Source organism: Puma concolor, chromosome D3 (assembly GCF_028749965.1).
Source record: "Puma concolor isolate L17-30 chromosome D3, mPumCon1.1.hap2, whole genome shotgun sequence".
Classification (NCBI taxonomy): domain Eukaryota; kingdom Metazoa; phylum Chordata; class Mammalia; order Carnivora; family Felidae; genus Puma; species Puma concolor.
The window spans coordinates 20,167,940-20,186,613 of NC_141678.1; the positions used below are offsets into that span (position 1 = coordinate 20,167,940).

The 18,674-nt window shown below is 48.7% G+C and overlaps 4 long non-coding RNA genes and 1 pseudogene across 8 annotated transcripts in view; 3 read left to right on the forward strand and 2 right to left on the reverse strand.

Moving 5' to 3' along the window:
- Positions 1 to 18,674, forward strand: part of LOC147575369 (uncharacterized) — a 473,279-nt gene that overhangs the window by 190,013 nt on the left and 264,592 nt on the right. The gene's annotated exons all lie outside the window — the stretch shown is intronic.
- LOC147575370 (uncharacterized) overlaps positions 1 to 18,674 on the forward strand; it is a 284,866-nt gene that overhangs the window by 180,046 nt on the left and 86,146 nt on the right. The window lies entirely within an intron of this gene.
- The window catches only part of LOC147575371 (immunoglobulin lambda variable 5-52-like), a 447,861-nt pseudogene that overhangs the window by 177,594 nt on the left and 251,593 nt on the right, over positions 1 to 18,674 (reverse strand). The window lies entirely within an intron of this gene.
- The window catches only part of LOC147575375 (uncharacterized), a 156,095-nt gene that overhangs the window by 76,703 nt on the left and 60,718 nt on the right, over positions 1 to 18,674 (forward strand). For 2 of the 4 annotated variants that reach the window (XR_015242335.1, XR_015242337.1), the window contains one exon: positions 15,025 to 15,231. The exons of the other annotated variants lie outside the window; for them this stretch is intronic. This is a non-coding gene — a long non-coding RNA (uncharacterized LOC147575375). The remainder of the gene's footprint in view (positions 1 to 15,024; positions 15,232 to 18,674) is intronic. 4 annotated transcript variants of the gene reach the window in all.
- On the reverse strand, positions 6,300 to 7,001 carry LOC147575376 (uncharacterized). Its single transcript, XR_015242705.1, has 2 exons — positions 6,853 to 7,001; positions 6,300 to 6,462 (listed from the first exon to the last, which is right to left on the reverse strand). It is a non-coding gene; the product is annotated as an uncharacterized LOC147575376 (long non-coding RNA).

Genomic DNA, 18,674 nt, shown 5'->3' on the forward strand with positions numbered 1-18,674 from the left:
TTCACCTGTCTGTGTCACTGTGAGTCACTGAAAACTGCTCCCACTGCCATGGTAGGTGGCAGAGTGGCAGTGAGCTTTGCCCTGGGCCTGGGCCTGACTTATGGTCAGGATGGCCTGGTCCTTGAGTTGGAACTTGAAAATTGGTCAGGGAACCCTGAGGGCAGGTTGCTGTAATGATAGATAATTTCCAGAGGTGTCTAGCTTGGCTTCTGCTGGTGCCAGTGGACATATGTACTTCCCATGTGTTTTCCCCCACATGTGATCCTGGCCGTCTCCTTCATAGTCACTGACAGCGAGGGGGTTGAGTCAGCTTGTAGGGGCCATGGAGCCTGTGAGAGAGAAAAGGAGAGGTGGGCTTCCAGATCTGGTCCAATCCCCAGGAGTCCCCTACCTGCCTAGCTCCAGGGATTCTCTGCAAACCCCAGGTTTGCCCCCTCTCATCAATCTCATTCCCAGAATCCCATGGGCCTGACTGGTCCATGGGGCCTTTGAACAAATTGAAAAACAGGCCTTTCCCTAGGTAGAGGCAGCCTCTCTGGGCTCACACAGAGCCAGTAAGTGCAATGGGGGTGTTACCCTTGCAGCCCCTCATCTTGCAGCAGCGTCATGAGCATCCTGCCTCACATGCTGAGCTCAGAGCCTGTCCAGCCTTGTCCCATGGCCCTGAGTTGGGGTGGGTGTGAGCTGGGTGCAGCACCTGTGCAGTGGCCAAGGAGGCTGAGGAGGAAAGGTGTCTAGAACATGGTGGAGGTCTCCCGAATCTGCTCCCGAGGCCCAAGGCCGGGCAGGATTCTCTCCTGGCCTCTTATCCCTTCCTGGGGAGACCTGGAGGTTATGCATCCGCCACCTCAGGGGCTGCTACTGAGGATCTTTGTGGTTTCAGAGAAGAGCTCAGCCTCAGGGGACACAGAGAGGAGGGGGTGGCCTGTGCAGACCCACCCTCATTTCAAGGGATTCTGCTTCACCCTCTGGTATCATAGTCTGGGCCTGATATTTGCACCCCAGTTTGTGATCTGGTGTCAGTCCTGGGCTGGCCTGACCATTGAGAACTCAGAGATGGAGTTTACCTTTAGTTTCTGAACACCCTCTATGGGAAACACTATGGTGCTCACACAGGTGCAGGTCCTACCCCGGGTCATAGCTTGTGGGCCACAGAGGTAAAAAAAAATTCCTCCTCTATCAAGAGCACATGGATTTTCCAATGGCATCATGGTGGTGTCATATCTGCTCTTGGCCAGGAGCTTCTATGGCAGGTCATAGGTGCTGTGCCTTGGTATCCCCATTTTGTAGTTAGGAGTAGAAAGAGATCAGATGCAAAAAGCAATATTGCCATATAAGAGAATGAAAGGGGGCTTCAAAGTTTAGTTACTCTTCAAGGGAATGTTTGTCACTATTAAGTTGTCTTCAGTTTGGGAAAAATTTGTAATAAACATCTGAATTTATTAATTTAGTTGAAATTAGTTTATTGAGAAAATCACCATGTTGCAGGCACTGGGAAAGGGAAGAAGAGGATTTTTCAGTCTCCTCTCCCTTCACTGAGGGAGTTTAGTGGAGGGAGAAGGTGGGAGGATCTTCCAGCAAGGAGGAGCAGCTGTGTCTGGTACGGGCTGTCAGCACAGGGTTGGAGGAAGGAGGAAACGTGTGATCACAGGGAAGACGGATGTTTGTGGACAGTGACAGGACATTAGTCTCATGAGAGTGGGCCAGGGCATGGGTTGGGGGGAGACAAAGTGCCTGAGCTGTATTGGAGAAATAGGCAATGTCTTCATGAGCAGGGTCTGTCACACACATACCCTGAAATTTATACCTGAGAGTGAAAGATGACATTATAGGCAAATGACAAATGACCTGGTTAGAGGATCTGAAAGAACAGGAAAACCAGAGGGACCTGGGATTCTACCTGAGTTCAGGGCCAGTGTGGGGTTTCTCCTGAGGTGAACATTTCTGGGTACAGAGGGTGAGGTCAGGTATGGTAAGAGGCCATTTCCAGGTAGTAAGTCAGGTTCTCTTGGCAGCTGGTAGGCACATTGAGAGGCCTCCAGGAGGAAGATGCTGACATAGGAACAGGTTAGCCTGGGACCTCCCAGTGGGGGCTGAGGCCACTCAGGGCAGTGGTTATTATCCCTCCTCACCCCCCTAAACAATCTAAAGCCACAGGGAGACTAGGGTGCTACATGTGCCTCTGGTCCTGGTCCCCTGTCTGGGGTCCCACGTGGGTGACCTGTCACTGCTTTACCAATACCCTCACAGATTGGCTGAGCTGAGCAGGAACATGTGTTAGAGGTGTACCTGAGTGGGAAGGGAGGCAGGGAAATGACTGCAGGTCCCCATTCCCTGAGAGGGAGAGACAAAAAGATGGTGGCAGGTGTGAGGAAGCAACAGTCACCTGCAGCAGTCACCTACACCATGTGAGGAAGGCCACTCAGCTGAGAGGGGATGTAGGACAACCTCAGCCAGAATGTTCCAGGTTCTGAAGGAGACAGCTTCTTCCTCTCAGTTCTGGCAGGTGTCTATGGGGAATGCTGCTGTACTTGGTCATGGGACGATCTGAGGGCTAGGGAGGTGCCAGTCCATTCATTGTCATGTTGATAAGAAAGGCTTGGTGAGAATATCCAGATTATAATCCTTTAGAGGGACCTTTTGTGATCCCAACTGGAAAAATCCCTGGAAATATGATTTCAACCAGAAATCATCTTTTTCATTCATTGGGTCAATAACTAAACTGTAGATGAAATATTCCAATCATACATGCCATGCTTTTGTGAGGAGAAAAAGATTTTCAGTTCTGTGTCTCCCCACTCCATGGAGATATTGCCCTGATTCAAGGCAGAAGTGGACATGGGGGAAGCTTGTGTTTCCTTCTTAATTAATTCATCACCTGTCATTTTGACCTTATGAAATTGCTCTAAAAATCACAAGTCAAAGAATCATGAAGAGAAATTATTTATGATAGAGATGTATTCAATTCTTGGAAAAGACCTCTCCCCTCCAAGTGCCAGGTAAGGCCTGAATGCAGATGAAGCCACCACACAGGGTCAGCATGGGGGGTGGGTGTGAGTACCTGTGGGTCAGACCTGAGCTAAGGGTCAGACCTGCTAGTGCAGGAGATGGGATTTGGGGCAGTGGAGGACAGTTGTGCCAGAAGGAAGACCCCTAGGTGGGATCCAACGTAGTGTCTGCACTTTTTCCACAGTTCCTGTTAAACCTAAGGAGGGAAGGGCCTGGAGCAGCAGGGACCTGTTTCCTGCTTTATGAAGTGTCTGTCAGTCCTTAGGATGTGGGACATCTCATCCAGGAACCAGAGGAGACACAGCCTTGTGGGGCCCATCCAGGATGTCTGTTACTAAGGAGAAGAGGAATTCCCGGGACTGTGCTGTCTGAGACAGGTGTCTCCCTTCCTCAATGACATGTGATTACATCTGAGGCCTGTGTGATGTATAATGTACAATGACATCCTAAATCTTTATTATATACTATAAACCTGACTCCAGTCCCAATAGTCAGAATAGCCATCCCCCCTCACCACTGTTCATTAGGATAAACAGACCAGAGGATGGAGAACCTGCTGGATTCTCCCACCCTGGAGGGTCAGGCCAGGACCAGGGAGGTCACCTGATCCTAAGGCCTGACCAGCAGCTGCTCAGAGATGTAGGGAGAATGAGAGCCAGGCCATGGCAGGAGGGTTTGTGTCCCACTGCCCATCTTTACCTATCACCTGAGTCACTGATAGGCACTCCTACCGCCACATTAGGTAGTTCAGCAATGGTCAGTCTTGTCTTGGCCCTCAGTCCTGGTCATGCTCAGGGAGGCTATGTTCCTAAGTTCCATCCTCAGATTTGGACCCAGATGGTTGCTCATATCTGTATGTATAACCAGCTTGGGACCAGGCTTGCCTTCTGCTGGTACCAAGATGCATGTTCACGCATGAGCTTATCCCCAGAGCTGAGGATCCTGGGCTTCCCCAGGGCCACTGACAGGGATGGAGGCAGCCTCAGATCAGGGGAGGCATGGAGCTCGTAAGACAAGAGAGGAGAGGGGCTTGGAGGAAGAAAGGGAGGCTGGATCAGAAGCGACTGGCCCCAGCCTGGAAGGGAGGGAATAATGTGGACACAGGTGAATGCAGGGCCCTGACCCCATGGACCCTGGATGGGAGAGAGCAGGGCACCTGTGTCTCACATTGTGTCTCCCTGTGGGCCTCCCACCTGTGTGGGAGCAGCCAGGGATCAGGAGTGAGGCCACACAGAGTGTGGACCTGGGACTAAGAACACTGCAGGCTCACCTGGGAGCTGTTCCACATGCAGATGCCTGGGCCCCACCCCGACCTGCTGCACCTGCAGCTACATCTTGTGGAGACGCCCCCCTCCCACCCTGTCAGGGGACTGTGTGCTCACTGAGCTTCACAAGCTGAAGTCTAGGCCACTGTGGAAAATCTCACTTCCTCTGCTTATCTCCTATTTGGCCACCTGGGACATGGGGCTTAACTGTCCTGCTCTGGTCAAGTGGGCTTGATTCAGATTCTAGATCCTGTAGTGATGTGGAAAAAATTAAAGAATAGACTATTTCACCAGCCACATGGAGTGTGTGCTGTGGATGGGCTGAGACCCCAGGGAATATGGGCTGCATGGCTCTAGTGGCAGAGAATGTGCCTTGTCTGCTTTAGGCTCCTCCTGGGGATGAATCATCAGGAAAAGTGGGGGAGGCACTGCCTGGAGTGAATCATGGTGACTATTATGGAGGAGCTGAATTTCTAGTGCACAATTGGGGCAAGAAGAGTGTCTCTGGATTCAGAAGATCCCCTAATACTCCCTGGGTCTGCATCACAGTCATAAATGCACCACAATCCAATTCAGCAGGTCTGCTAATGGACTAACTTTCCAGAATGAAGGTCTAGTCCTACCAACGGGCAGCAATGGCGACTAGCTCAGGTATTTGCTGTGGGAAGGGGATATGGGGTGAGTAGTGAAGATGGAAATTATAGACACCCCTCTGAGCACAGGGTAGTCACAGAAATGAGCAGCATAGAAGTAACATGTGTTTCTTCCTAATGTTGTAGGGTGTGTTTGGATATATATATTGACCATAAGTTTCTGTTCTATTCTCCTGTCTCATCCCATTATCGTCTAACATCAGATGTGTTAACAATAGTTAACTTTATATCTCAATATTGAAGTTATATGATATCAAATCATCTGGGACAAAAATAAATATCCCAGCAGAGAAAAATGTATTTTGTATCCTCTTAAAGGCTGAGCACATTTGTGGGGACTGAACATGCACATTGCGGATCTGGGGGAGAAACCCTAGCTCTGTGTGTATACAGCGGCCTCCTCAGGTCTGAGAGGACCCTGTCAGGGATGCTGGCCATCCTGGATTGGGTTCCTGGAAGCTGACTCTGAGATGGAGAAATGCATGTGCAGGAGATCTGGAAGGAAGAGGGAGGTCAGACTGGGCAGAAGGAGAAGTGACCCACACGGAGTGAGACATCAGATGAGGCCTCATTCCTGCAGGGAGCTCCAAAGCTGGGACCTTTCAGGACATGTGAAAGTGGGGCAGGGCCTTGGCCTCTAGGCCTCAGGAGATTATTTAACTGAACCTCTCTGAGAAGGCAGTTTTCTGAAGCAAGAGTCCTTGGCAGTGAGGAGCACCCCTGTGAGCTGTCAGAGGCTCCAGGCAGTAGTGGGTGAGTGTGTGAACCCAAAAGACAGGGTGTGGGTGACCCCACGGTGTCTACTGCACTCAGGTGAAGGTGACTCCACACATGACACCGGGGCTTCAGGACCTCAGGTGAGCTGGGAAATTTGGGGCTCTAATCCTTGTCAGTTGTGAGAGCAGTAGCCCACAGCCACCACATAGAAGTGCAGAGATAATGAGCACTGGACGAAAGTCTCCCTGTGTCTTTTCTCCACCCAGGCCCTCTGTCCGCAGTTCACACCCAGGCCCCGAGAAGCAGGGAAGCCTAGTGCTGTCAGCTGTAAATGCACTCCTGACCCTCCCTGTGCAGAGTCAGCCTTGGGAACTGGGTGGGGAGGTCTGAGGACCTCAGATCTGGGGACCTGAGCCAGACCTGCCCTGCTTTGTGCCCAGGCCTCCAGGGACTGGAAGAGAGTGTGACACAGACAGAAGGGGTTTGTGTCTCACTTCCCCATCTGCCTGTGTCACTGTGAAGATCATAGTTGCTCTCATATGACTGACAGTAATAGTCAGCCTCGTCCTCGGCCTGGGCCCCGCTGATGGTCAGGGTGGCTGTGTTCCCCGAGTTGGTGCCTGAGAATCGGTCAGGGATCCCTGAGGGCCGGTTGCTGTCCTTATAGATAATCAGCACAGGAGCCTGGCCTGACTTCTGCTGGTACCAGTAAGCATAATTACTTCCAATGTTGTTTCCTCCACACGTGATCCTGGCCGTCTGTCCCAGGTTCACTGCCACTGATGGGGGCTGAGTGAGCACATAGGAGGCCACGGAGCCTGCAAGAGAGAAGGTGAGAGGTGGGTTTCCAGCCTGGGGTGTCATCCCCCGAACACTCCCACCTGCCTGGCTTAAGCTCCAGTGATTCTCTAGGCCCCAGTGTCCACTCTGCTGTCATCTTAGTCCCTGGGGCCCATGGGCCCGCCTGGTGGATGGAGCCTTTGAACCAATGAGAACCACCCCCCTCCTTTCCCTGGACAGGTGCATCCCTTCAGGGCTCACACAGATCAGTGATCATGGTGGGGGGATATCACCCCACCAGCCCCCCATCCCACAGCAGGGTCTTGAGCATCCTGTCCCCACTGAGACTCCCCTGCTGAGCTCAGAGTCAGGACCAGGCTTGTCCCGGAACCCTGGGCCTGGGGTGGGTATGAGCCTGGGCACAGCACCTGTGCAGTGAGCGAGGAGGCCGAGGAGGAGAGGGATCCAGGCCATGGTGGAGGTGCCTCGATTCTGTTCCCTGAGGTCCTGAGGCTGGGCAGGGTTCCTCCCAGGCCTGACTTATCCCCTTGCTGGAGACACCTGCTATTCATGCAAATCAGCCAGGGCTCAGGGGCTGATGCTGAGGGGCCTTGTGGTTTCACAAATGGGCTCAGCCCCAAGGGACACAGAGATGGGAGAGGGCAGCCTTTCAGATCCACTTTCAGCCCAGGGGATTCTGCTTCACCCTCTGATCCCATAATGGGGTCCACAACTGCATCCCTCTCCTTGTCCAGGCTCCTGGTTGGGTGTGGCCATAGCAGAGCTCAGAGTTGGAGTCTGTCTGAATTTTCTGAACTTATTACAGAATGTTTACTCTTTAGATGACTGGAGGAACTTAGGTCAGTGAAGTGTCCTACCCCAGGTCTGTGTTGGGGAACTTCAGAACCTGACCAAAATTTCTCTCTTGTCTAGTGCACGTGGAGTTTTGGGGGAACCATTGAGGTGCTGTAGGATTGTGTCCTGATGGAGAACTTCTGGGACAGGTTATCCATGCTATGCCTCAGTATCCCCATGGTGTACTCAGTGTCAGGGACAGACCCAGCTTGAGGAAGTTTTGATCGAGTTTACCAGGTATGGGCCGGGCTGGAGAGTCAGGAATTGCTGGATCTGTTGTAGAGACCGGAGCACATTGTACAGGAGACAGATCTGAGAGACACTGAACCAGTAGCTTACACCAGAGTCAAAGGTGATGCCATAGACAACTTACACTTTTCAGTCAAGTCTCATGACTAACCCTCCCTGCATATGCCCTGTTGCCCAGACCCTCCCCATGTGCAGGGGCCTTTGCCAGGTGATCTCTGCTGCCCCCTGGTGGCCGCTCCACTTGACCGCCGAGGCCCAGTGAAATCCTTTGTCTGGGTGGAGATTCAGAACCCAGTGCTCAGATCCTGATTCCCTGATCCGTGGACTGCTGACCCCAGGGAAGGAATTCCTCTTCTCTGCGGGGCCTCTGTCAGCCTCAAGCCCAGGCAGGAGGAGGTCAGGTTATCCATGCAAGTAGGAAGAGGCTCATGTGAGGAGGAGGAGGAGGCAGGGCCCATCTGCGGTATCACTGCTCCTGTCTCTGGGGAGGTGGGTGGCCGTGGGAGTGGTTCTGCGGCGTGACACAAAGCTACACAGAAGCCAGGGACTGCCTCTAACTGGCACTGGCTGCTGGTGTCACCAATAGTGTGATGACGGCTACTGCTCCCAAGACAGAGGAAAACACTCGTCCAACAAACACTAATTCAGATCCGCTTAGTCTGGGACACATTGCATCCTGGGAAATCAGTGTGAACAGGACACTGGGTCAGAGTTTCCATCTTAGGACTGCTGCAGCAGAGTGGAAGTCTTGCTTTGTTGGTACCGGAGACAGTCTCCAACCTCTCCTACTTGTATCTCGTCTTCCATATTCATTTAGAAACCACACTATTGCTATTGTCAAGTCTCTCTTGAGATGTCAAGGTTGGCCCTGTGGCCAAGAACTGACCCCTTGAATGTGTCATTTGTTTGGGGATCTTTTGGGGGACTTTTACTCTTGTGAGGGAAGAAACAGAGTAGATTTATGCAGTGCTCTTTCCTTGTACTTGGGTGTGACAACAGGGAAAAGCAAAGCCTCCATAGTAGTGATGGTGGGACAGAAAGTGAGCAGATGTGGGAGCTCACAGAATTGTTGCCTACCAGGAGAAATACAATCTGACTTCAGCCTTACTTCTGCGGGAGAAAATTAAACACCTGAGTGTTCATGCCTCTGATTCAGATGTGCGTGTGTTACATTAAAAACTTCCTGACAAATTAGGATAAAAATTACCGCAAAAATCAATTAATAAATAAAGTGATATGGGAAAATATACAGTGTTGGATGGTGTACAGATAATGAACTGAAATCATACAAGATGAGAGGCAGGTGCTGTGTGGTGAGAGGCTGGAGGAGGCCTCTCTGGCAGAGGTGACCTTGGAGCTGCTGTCAGGATGGGAAGAAGGAACAAGAACTAAGGAGTGTGTTTGGGGTCAGTTGCTGTGGAGAAGAGTCTGGTTTGTCTGAAGATGCAGGGACAGTGAGGACCTTAGGTGTCTATGATTCAAAATGGTTTGAGTTCCAAAGTGATATTTTTTTTTGCAAGTTAAAATTTTGAGGGGCAGGACTGATGTTCAGAATTCTCATTGTTGTATGTTTCTAGGAAAGGTGAATCACAAGAGGAATCCCTGTGGAATTTCCCTGAAAACTGAAAGGGAAGCAGGAGCCCTTTTGTTACTGACCATCCCTGTGTCTTATCTGTGGCTCACTGATATGTGTGTATGTTCTGCATGACATCAAATTCCTGCCACACATGCTTTATATTATATATTTATACACAACATGTAAGAATATATTTGTGAATATGTATGCATATATATACTAATTGGGTCTGTGTGTGTATGTTGGTAGATTGTGTGTGTGTGTGTGTGTGTATGCATATTTGCCATATGTACACATATATTCTGTAGAGATTCTGATCTCTGGATTGGGTACCTAAGTTGTAGTTGATGGGATCCTTGCATTGGTATGAGGCCTGCAGTCCCATTTTATCAACAATGAGGAAGTGGATGTGGTCACTGTAATGAATAGCAGGACCAAATTAGTGTTCAGACTCATTTGGCCAAGGACATTGGTATCAGTTAACGATGTGTTCCTATCACAAGAATAGATGCATAGCACACCATTTTTTTTTTTACATCTGTATAAGCAGAGAGCTTCATTTGGCAAATACTTTGGCTTGCTATTGAACATAACAGGGAATGTATGCCCCTTATAAAGCACTAAAGTTACATGTGACCTGAGCTGCCTACATGAATTGGGTGTTACCTGACTAACCATGCATGGATTTGGACATTCACAGCAGCTCTCCATCATTAAACAGAAGAGGTAAATTTGAGGTTAGGCTTCACCAGGTCATGAAGGCACAGTTGAGTTGCATGAGGAAGAGGCCAGATGCCCATGACCCCAATCCCAGCTGTATTGTCTTTTCTCTGTCTCGCACGTCTGTGGCCCAGTGGGGACAATCCTATGACCAGCTGATACAGAGAAAAAAACAGAGGGCTGGCTTACAGACGTTCCTGTATGGTATGCAGCCAACTTTGAGAGTTAACACTGCAGCCCTAATGTGGGACCTTCCTGCACAACATGGGTGGGGAAAATTTTCAAACGTAACATTTGAGCCGAGTAGTTGGTTCATTTGTCTGGACAGAGAGAAGGTCAGAGGTGGCTTTATACTCACCTATAGGCTCTCACTCAATATTTGGCTGGATGTTCAGAGACTTGAAAGAAACACAGTAAGAAAACTGGTGAAAGATGTTTGAGGAAGAAATATGTGAGGTGAACACTCCCAGTGAACACAAAGGTGGATGCTAATTGTGTCTCATGAAAATGCCTACCATAGTGTGTCCTCAAAATGAATCAATGTGAATAATCAGTTGGATAATGTGACACGTATGGGGAAAGTGGTCACCTTTCTTCTCCATCTACTCCTGAACTTGTTCAGTGGACTCCATAGCAAAGTGCCCGTGTTGGAAGTTGGGTGGTTATTCATGTGGATTTCACTCATTAAAGCTGACCTGGCTATGGCCACTTCTCAGGACCAGTATGCAAACAGCAGAGACCAAACCTGAGTTCCCAGTGTGAGACCATTTCCTTGGAAATCAGCCTAGAGCCTGCTGGCAGATTCATTACATTAGACTTATTATTCCCTCATGGAAGGGGTAGCTCTGTTATTGGAATAGACCTCTCCTCTAGATAGGGACTTCCTTTCTTTGACTGCAATGCTTTTACCGAAAATATTACCCTTGGACTTGAAGAATGCCTCCCCCACTGTTCTAGTATTTCACTGTGACTTCTGTCCAAAGCTCTCATTTTATATCAAAAGAAGGGCTGCAACGTGCCCATGCCCATGGAATTCATTGGCTCAACCATCTTCCCCAACATTCTGAGACAGCTGGCTTGATGAATAGACTAATGGCCTCTTAAAGACTCACTCACTGTGCCAACCACATGGCAGTACCTTGTTTGGCTTGGGTAAATTGTCCGGAAGGTGATATTTGTACTAAATCTGTATCCAATATGCGGTGCTGTTTCTCCCATAGCTAACATTCATGGGTCCAGGATTTAAGAATTGGAATTGGGAATGTCTCCACTCACACATATTCTTGGTGACCTGCTACAAAATTATAACTCCCTGTCACCACGATCCTACACTCTGCTGTGCTAGAGGTATTAGTTTTAATGGATAAATGTTTCTACCCAGAGACACTGCAATGATTCTATTCAACTGAAAGCTGAGACTTCCACTTGTCACTTTGAGCTTCTTATGCCACCATGGATGTCTCTCTGTCTGCCCTTTCAGCAGGTCTTCCATCGACAACAAATACCATAGCCTAGAACATGACAGCCTCATCCTGCCTCCTGTGTATGGCACTCCTGGTCCACAGGGTGCAGAGCCAGCCTGGAGGGCTGGTTTGGGAGTGAGGTCTGGGAATTGCAGATCTGGGCGGCTGGGCCAGAACTGTTCATGCTTTGTCCAAAGTCCTCCTGGGGCTGAAGGAGAGTGTGACACAGAGGGGGAAGGGATTTGTGTCTCATTTCCCTGTCTGACTCTGTCACTGTGAGCATTAATACCAGTGTCTCACACCTGACAGTGGGAGCCAGCCTCGTCCTTGGCTCTGATCCTGCTGGCATTTAGGGTGGCCATATCTTTGAAGTTTGAGCCCAAGAACCAGTCAGGAATCCCTGAAGGAGGCTTGCTATTGTCATATATGACAAGCACAGGAGTCTGTCCTAGCTTCTGCTGGTATCACTGCACACCAAAGGTTTCTATGTTGTCTCCCTGAGAGGTGGTCATGGCCATCTGACCCCAGGGCCTCTGACAATAAGGGCGACTGAGTCAGCCCACTGGAGGCCTTTCAGGAGCCTGGCCATGGGGCTGGGCTGGGCCCTTGGAGAGACACAAATGAAACCTGATTCAAGGAGAGGTGGCCCTGTGGCCTCCTGGATGACCCCTCTTGCTTCATGTCTACTCTGCCTTCCCTAGATGCACTCTGGTCCCACCTTTGTCATGTCATTAGAATGAGAAACTCTCTTTCTGATGTTTTTTCATCATGTTGCATGTGGGAGTTACTTGTTATATAAACACCTGCTGTTGGAGATTCATCATGACTTCTAGTGAATTTACATGTGGTTATTTCATCTCTGACATCCCCATCCCACAACAGACCAGCAACTGGCATGTCAACACTTTGATTCCTGTTTTTTTTTTTCACCCATGTTTCCTGTAAACACGTGGAAGGTGTCAGACACCATCTCTGACTGAAGAAACCTCTTCAAGCACTGTGTCTCTGTGAGGGTCACCAGAGTCATGTCTTTGGTCACATTGTGAGCTATGGGGACGAGATAGTCTGTGGTCACTGCAGGGAGCTGGATCCTGTCCCGGAACACTGACATCCCAGGGGCCAGAGCTGTGGTCTGAGGCTGGCATAATCCACTTCACACTGGAGACAGTCTCACAAGGTGGCTGCAGACCCTTCCTTCAGTGACTGGAGGCTCTGATCGGCCCACCTCCTGCCCCTGAGACACTCCTGAGCAAGGATGCTGATGCTTCAGCCCTTGACCCGAGTCTACCTGTAGGTGGAGAAGGGAGAGGCAGAGGGTGAGTGGTCAGGATAGCTCCGGATGTGCCCATCACAGAAGGGTCAGCTCCTGGGACTTCTGCTGGACAGTGAAGTGATTGGAATTTCCCAGTTGAGGTAATCACTGTGTCAGAAATCCTGTCGGTGTCCTGGATGACACTGTGTGTCTGACCCTCAGAACATGGTCCCTGCAGCCTGAGAAGATAGGTTGGATCATCCCCACTTTCTTCTGATGACTGAACCCTGGACAGACACCCCCCAGGCCGGTGTCCCTGTGAGGCTCCACCTGGGCAGCCCCAGCCTCTGTCCTGCTTCTCCTGCTGCAGCTCTGCTGCCCCCTGCTGGTGGAGGACGACTCAGACCGGCAGCTTCCCTCCTGCAGGTCAGGTCACCCCAAAGCACCTGTCACCTGAGAAAGGGTGTGGCCAGGGAGCCCAGCCTCCCCCAGGCAGCTGCCCCCTGCTCTCCCCAGCCCAGCACACACAGGTCACATACACGGTGCAGGAGGCAGGACAGGTGTGGTTCCTGTACGTGTCCAAGGGTGAAGTGCCCTAGCCTGGCCCTTTGTCTTGTTACAACAGGGTTAGTGCAGAGTAAATTTTAGTGCGTTTGGAAAGGGCCGCAGTCCAGGAAACCTTTGTGACATACTATTACTACCCATTTCTCTCCATTTAGGAATCAAGTCTGATGTGTCCTGTATCCCAATGAGTGCAGTTGGGTCACGGTGGAACAGGTGATGCTTCTAGCACTAAAGTTCACGTGTGCACCTAAGTCTTCATTAGGATTATTACTATCATCTCTCCTACTGCCATTGTTATTACAGCCCTTATCACTTGTAGTTTGGGGCAGGAGGTTTTCTACACTAGCCTAGTTGGTGACCCGAATGACACAGGGAATTGGGAATTTGGAGCTGGATATGCAATTTCACATCATAAATGTCACAGTTTTGCTGAGCCCTTTTCCTTGGATTTCTGCAGAGGATGGACAAATCTGTCAGAATACCAGACCAGCACCCATTGACTGAGACCCTGCAGTCTCTCTTTCAATAATTAGACTCTGTCAATATTTTTTCTCATTCAATTTGAAAGCAATGTGATTCTGACGTCAATATAATCTTCCCCATTACATGGAACGTGAAGTTAAGGTCCAGAGAGACTAGTTTCCCAGAATACAGAGGAAAACAGTGCGATCCAGGAGTGCAGCCCAGGTGTACTGGATTCAGACTCTGGGCCCTTTGGAGCAGAGTTGTCCAGGGCATGAAGGAGGGAGGGTGAGGCCAAGCTGGGTAGTGGGGCTTCTGTCGCTGGACCCACTGCAACCCCATCCTATTCTGGCCTATAAAGGAGCCTCCTCAGCCTGAACATAGGGACAGTCAGCAGGATTGTGTCTCAGGTTAGACTTGGAGAATCTGTGGAGCCGGTGGAGGCTGTTGGCTGTGCAGGGACCTGGCCTAGGTTCGTATTATTGTTTGGTTTTCTCTGTCCCCCAGGCTTGGGAAAGTGACAGAGGTCTCATGGCCACTCTAAAATGAGGCACCTGAGTCTTGCAGGGGACACAAGGCCTTCAGGTTGAGGAGACCATGGGGCTCTTTCCCTGGGGCCCACCCCCTGCAGTACCCTCTAGACTGACCTCAAGGTCAGGGTCATGCTCAGGGCCCTGTGGGGACTGAACCTGTGGGCAGGGCCTGGAGGGAGCATCTGGGCAGAGAGTGAGGAGGGAGAGCAGGAAGTTCCAGGCCATGGTGGGGACCCCAGACTTCTATCTCCTGAGCCCACTCTGAGACTTGCCACTCAATGACTCCCTCATGTCCTCACTGGTCCCCATGAAAATGCTCCTTCTCAGGCTGGTGGAGAGAATCTCAGTGCTCCTGGGTGGGCTTCATGGATCTGGTTCACGTGGAGCTGTGCTCACCTCTTGGATCTCTTAGGGGAGCTCATGTCACTCTGTGTTTGAATATCAAAAACTGCAGCACAGTGAGGGGGACGTGAGGGCATTTCTGTATCTTTTCTCACGAAATGTGCACTGTGGTCATTTGTTTCCATTGTTGTGTTCTTTAAAACACACATTACATGAAATATTCCACCATAACCATTTGTAAGAGTTCAATTCATCTTCCTTGATTCTCTGTTCTGTGAATTTTTTATATCTCAACTTGTGGAAAAGAATCAGGTGGGAATATCGTCCTGAACTTGTACTTAGCGTCATTTTATTTACTGTAGGTTTCTTATCTGTGTGATGTTGTTAAAGTCAATTTGACAAAATCGTCTTTCACTTGTCGTGCTTGGACATTTCCTGGCTCTGGGTAGCAACATACTTTGTTATATTGCATCCTGCTGTTTGTTTTCTCTATGCTCCGTGTTTACTCTGTTCTCTTTTTACATTTATCTCTTGTTCTTGAATGATGGAACATTTTTTATGGTCCATTTCATTTCTCTTTTTAGGCTTATTATCTGTGACCCCTGACTGTCTGCATTCAGGCGATATTAAACCTCGTGACAGAGAGGATCACATCCTTAGAGCACACTTCCAGCTCGCTCTCCTCAGCCCTGCGGTATGAGTGTCATCACCTCACTGTTAGCTACAGTGTAAATTCCAACATCTGCAGTTATTAGATTTGCTTTAGATGGTGATTTCTTTTTCAAAGAGAGGTAAATAATAAAAATATTCTTAATGTTTACCTCTGTAGCTATCATTTCTGACTCTTACATTCATTTTGTAGATTCAGATTCTCTCTGGAATCCATTTCTCCTATGGGAGGGAAGTCCAGTATTATTTCTTGTATTGAGGGTCTGCTGATGATCAATTCTGTCACTTTGGTACATCTGAAAAAATTTATAATATCCTTCATCAGGGAAGGATAATTTCCCTGGATAAAGAATTAAGGTTTTTCTTTTTCGTTTTTTTAAAGATGTTAATCCACCGCCCTCTCTCGTGCATCTCTGCTATTGAGAAATCTGTTGGAATCCTTATCCGTATTCCCCTGAACCAAGTAACTTTCCTCTCTGCCCTCTTTTAAAACTCTTTTTCTCTGCCTTAAACAATTGGATATTGATGGGTGTTGTGTGTAGTTTTTACCCCCATTGCTTGTGCTTGGGTTTCTCAAGAATTTGGAATCCATAGGTTTTGAATTTTCATGACATTTAGAACCTTTGTGGTCACTAATTCATCAATATTCTTTTCCACCTCCCCTCCTTCACTCCCTGGGGACACAATCACATGTGTATCCGTTGCTGAACTTTCCTACACTCAGTGGTGCTCTAATCACTTTAAAGTCATTTTGTGCCTTTCTTTTGCAGTGTCCATGCTGCGTTCATGTTCAATCACGTGTCTGCACGTCGTGTCTGCTGCTGATCTCAGTTCTTGTGTTTGTAATCTGAGACCTTGTGGGTTTCATCTCTAGTAGTTTGATTTAGATCCTTTAATTTTCTTCTCTGTCTCCTCTTAGCATTTCTGTCATTCAGACTAGATTTGGGTTAAAGTCTGCAACATCGTCCTGACTTAAATCCACAGCCTTCTGTCCTTCCTGCAGCTTCCAGACCTACCACCCCATGGCTGTGTGAAACATTTCTCAACGTCATTGTCGCTCTCTCCCACTGTCTCTGTCTCTGCATCACAGATAAATATGCACAGACCCATACATGACACACATGTTCTATTGGATCTGTATTCTCTGGACTGTGCTATGTAACACACCTCATTAGCTATAACCCTTTGTTGTTAACATAGTATTATTTTAATGGTTTATTTTGGGTATATAGTCCTCAGCTCCTAACTATCAAAGTATGTCCCAGGCCATGGAATCATTCACACTGTAGGATAAGGATGTCATAACATGGTCTCATCTCCCTTACAATTTCATGTGTGCGTTTTTTTGTACATCCGTCATATACCACATACACTACTATAGTTTTTCTTTAAACACTTGACTATCTTCTATAAATATGAACCACTAAACTTATTTTTGTATTTACCCATGGAGTTATGATACCTGATGCTTTTTCTATCTTTGTGTGTATTCCCCTTTCCCTCTGTCACCCTTTCCTTCTGTCTGAGGGGCGTCCTTTACTGTTGCTTGTGCCAAGGGTCTGTGGGTGTTCTGAGAGGTTTGCGGTCTGAGAAAGTTTGTTTCCCTTTTCAATGAGATTTCCCCTGGGTAAAGGCCAAAGTTTACAGGCATTTTCTATGAGGATTGTGAAGACATTGCTCCCTCTTCTCTTGCTTACATGGCTATAATGAGAAATGTGCTTCCACCATGAAATTGGTTCCTCTGTAGGGAACACATCTCCTCTCCGGCTGTGAGAGTGTCGGCATCACTCGTTTCTAGCAATTTCCTCATGATGTGTTCTGTGCTGTCTTTCATGTCCCCTGTGCCCAAGCTTTCTTTAGACTCTTGGATATATTGGTTTATGGATTTCACCAAATTTGAAGCCTTTTTATAGATTATTTCCTCACCTATGTTTTATGAACCATCAGTTCCTTCTCTTCTCTCCCTCTGTTTCTATCCTGCACACTCTCTGGGTGCCCTGAAGTTGTCCTACAGGCACTGAGCTTATATTCACTTTTTTTCTTAGGTGTTTGCTTCTGTGTTTCATTTTGAATAGTTTTAATTGCGTGACATCAAATTCACCCTTCTCTTCTTTTACAGCATCCAATCTGCTGTCAATCTATCCAGTGTATTTTTAAATTTCAGAACATTTCATTACGGGAGTTTTAAAGAAGGTCTTTGAGAAATGTCTTCCATGTCTGCTCCTCTACACGCAGGCATTCATTCACCCACAGTAACGGAGGAAATGTTGTTCTAATAACTGTTTATGAATCCCCTGCTGATCCACACTGTGCAGAGCCTGCCTGGTAGGTGAAGAGTAAGGGGACAGACTCCAGACCTCAGATCTGGGGACCTGGGCCAGACCTACCGATTGCTTTGTGCACAGTCCTGCTGGGACTGGAGGAGAGTGTGACATAGATGGGAAAGGGGTTTGTGTCTCACTTCCCCATCTGCCTGTGTCACTGTGAGCATCACCACTGTTATCATAGGACTGACAGTAATAGTCAGCCTCGTCCTCAGCCTGGGCCCCGGTGATGGTCAGAGTGGCTGCATCCCCCGAGCTGGAGCCAGAGAATCTGTCAGGAATCCCTGTGGGCTGCTCACTATCCTCATAAATGACCAGCATGGGGGCTTGGCCTGGTTTCTGCTGATACCAGTTAATACTGTTTTCGAAGCTGTCTCCCTCACATGTAATCGTGGCCGTCTGTCCCAAGGCCACAGACACCGCAGGTGGCTGAGTCAGTTCAGAAGCTGTCACAGAACCTGAAAGAGAGGAGAGTGCATCTGAGGATGAGAGTCTTATTTTCAGAGAGTACATACTCTGCAGTGTCCTCTGTTCTGAGCAGAAGGTCAAAGTCAGGCTGATCCCTGGTATCTCTTGGGGGCTGAGCTATGGGGAGAGGCACCTGTGCAGAGAATAAGGAGGGGGAGCAGGAGAGGAGTCCAGGCCATGGTGGAGATGCCCCAGGCTCTGCTTCTGAACCCACAACTGGGAATGGGGCATCAGAGCTTCTCTTAACCTCATAAAGGGGATGTCCTCATGCAAATCTACTTCTTTCTTTGTGGCCTTTTTGAATGGCTCCCTGCTAAACAGAGAACAGCTGTTACTTAATTTACATGGGCCCTAAAACCAAAGCCTGTACTCAAGATCTCCAGAACTCTCTCTAAGTTTGAGGGGAAAACACTGACCCCCTCCCTCCAAGACATGCACACACATTCAGTCTTTGTCTGGGGCTTCCTCTCTGGGCTTGTAAGGAACACCTCAGTCATCCACTGTAGTGATGAGATCCACGGGGTAGGGCTGGGAGTTCATGAAACCAGAGTTTGTAGAGACATTGGTCATACTGTTGTGTGAGAGGCCAGAATTCGATCATTTGACACAGTGAGTTGTTCATGCAGTGTTGAGGCCGTTTTCTGTTTGTCTGTGTTTTATGTGTTAGAAAAATACGTAGGAGAAAATCACCAGGATTCAGGGCTAGGCAAGAATTTTTTGATGAAATGTTTAGTAAAATGAAAGTTTAATAAATTGAACCTCATCAAAATTAA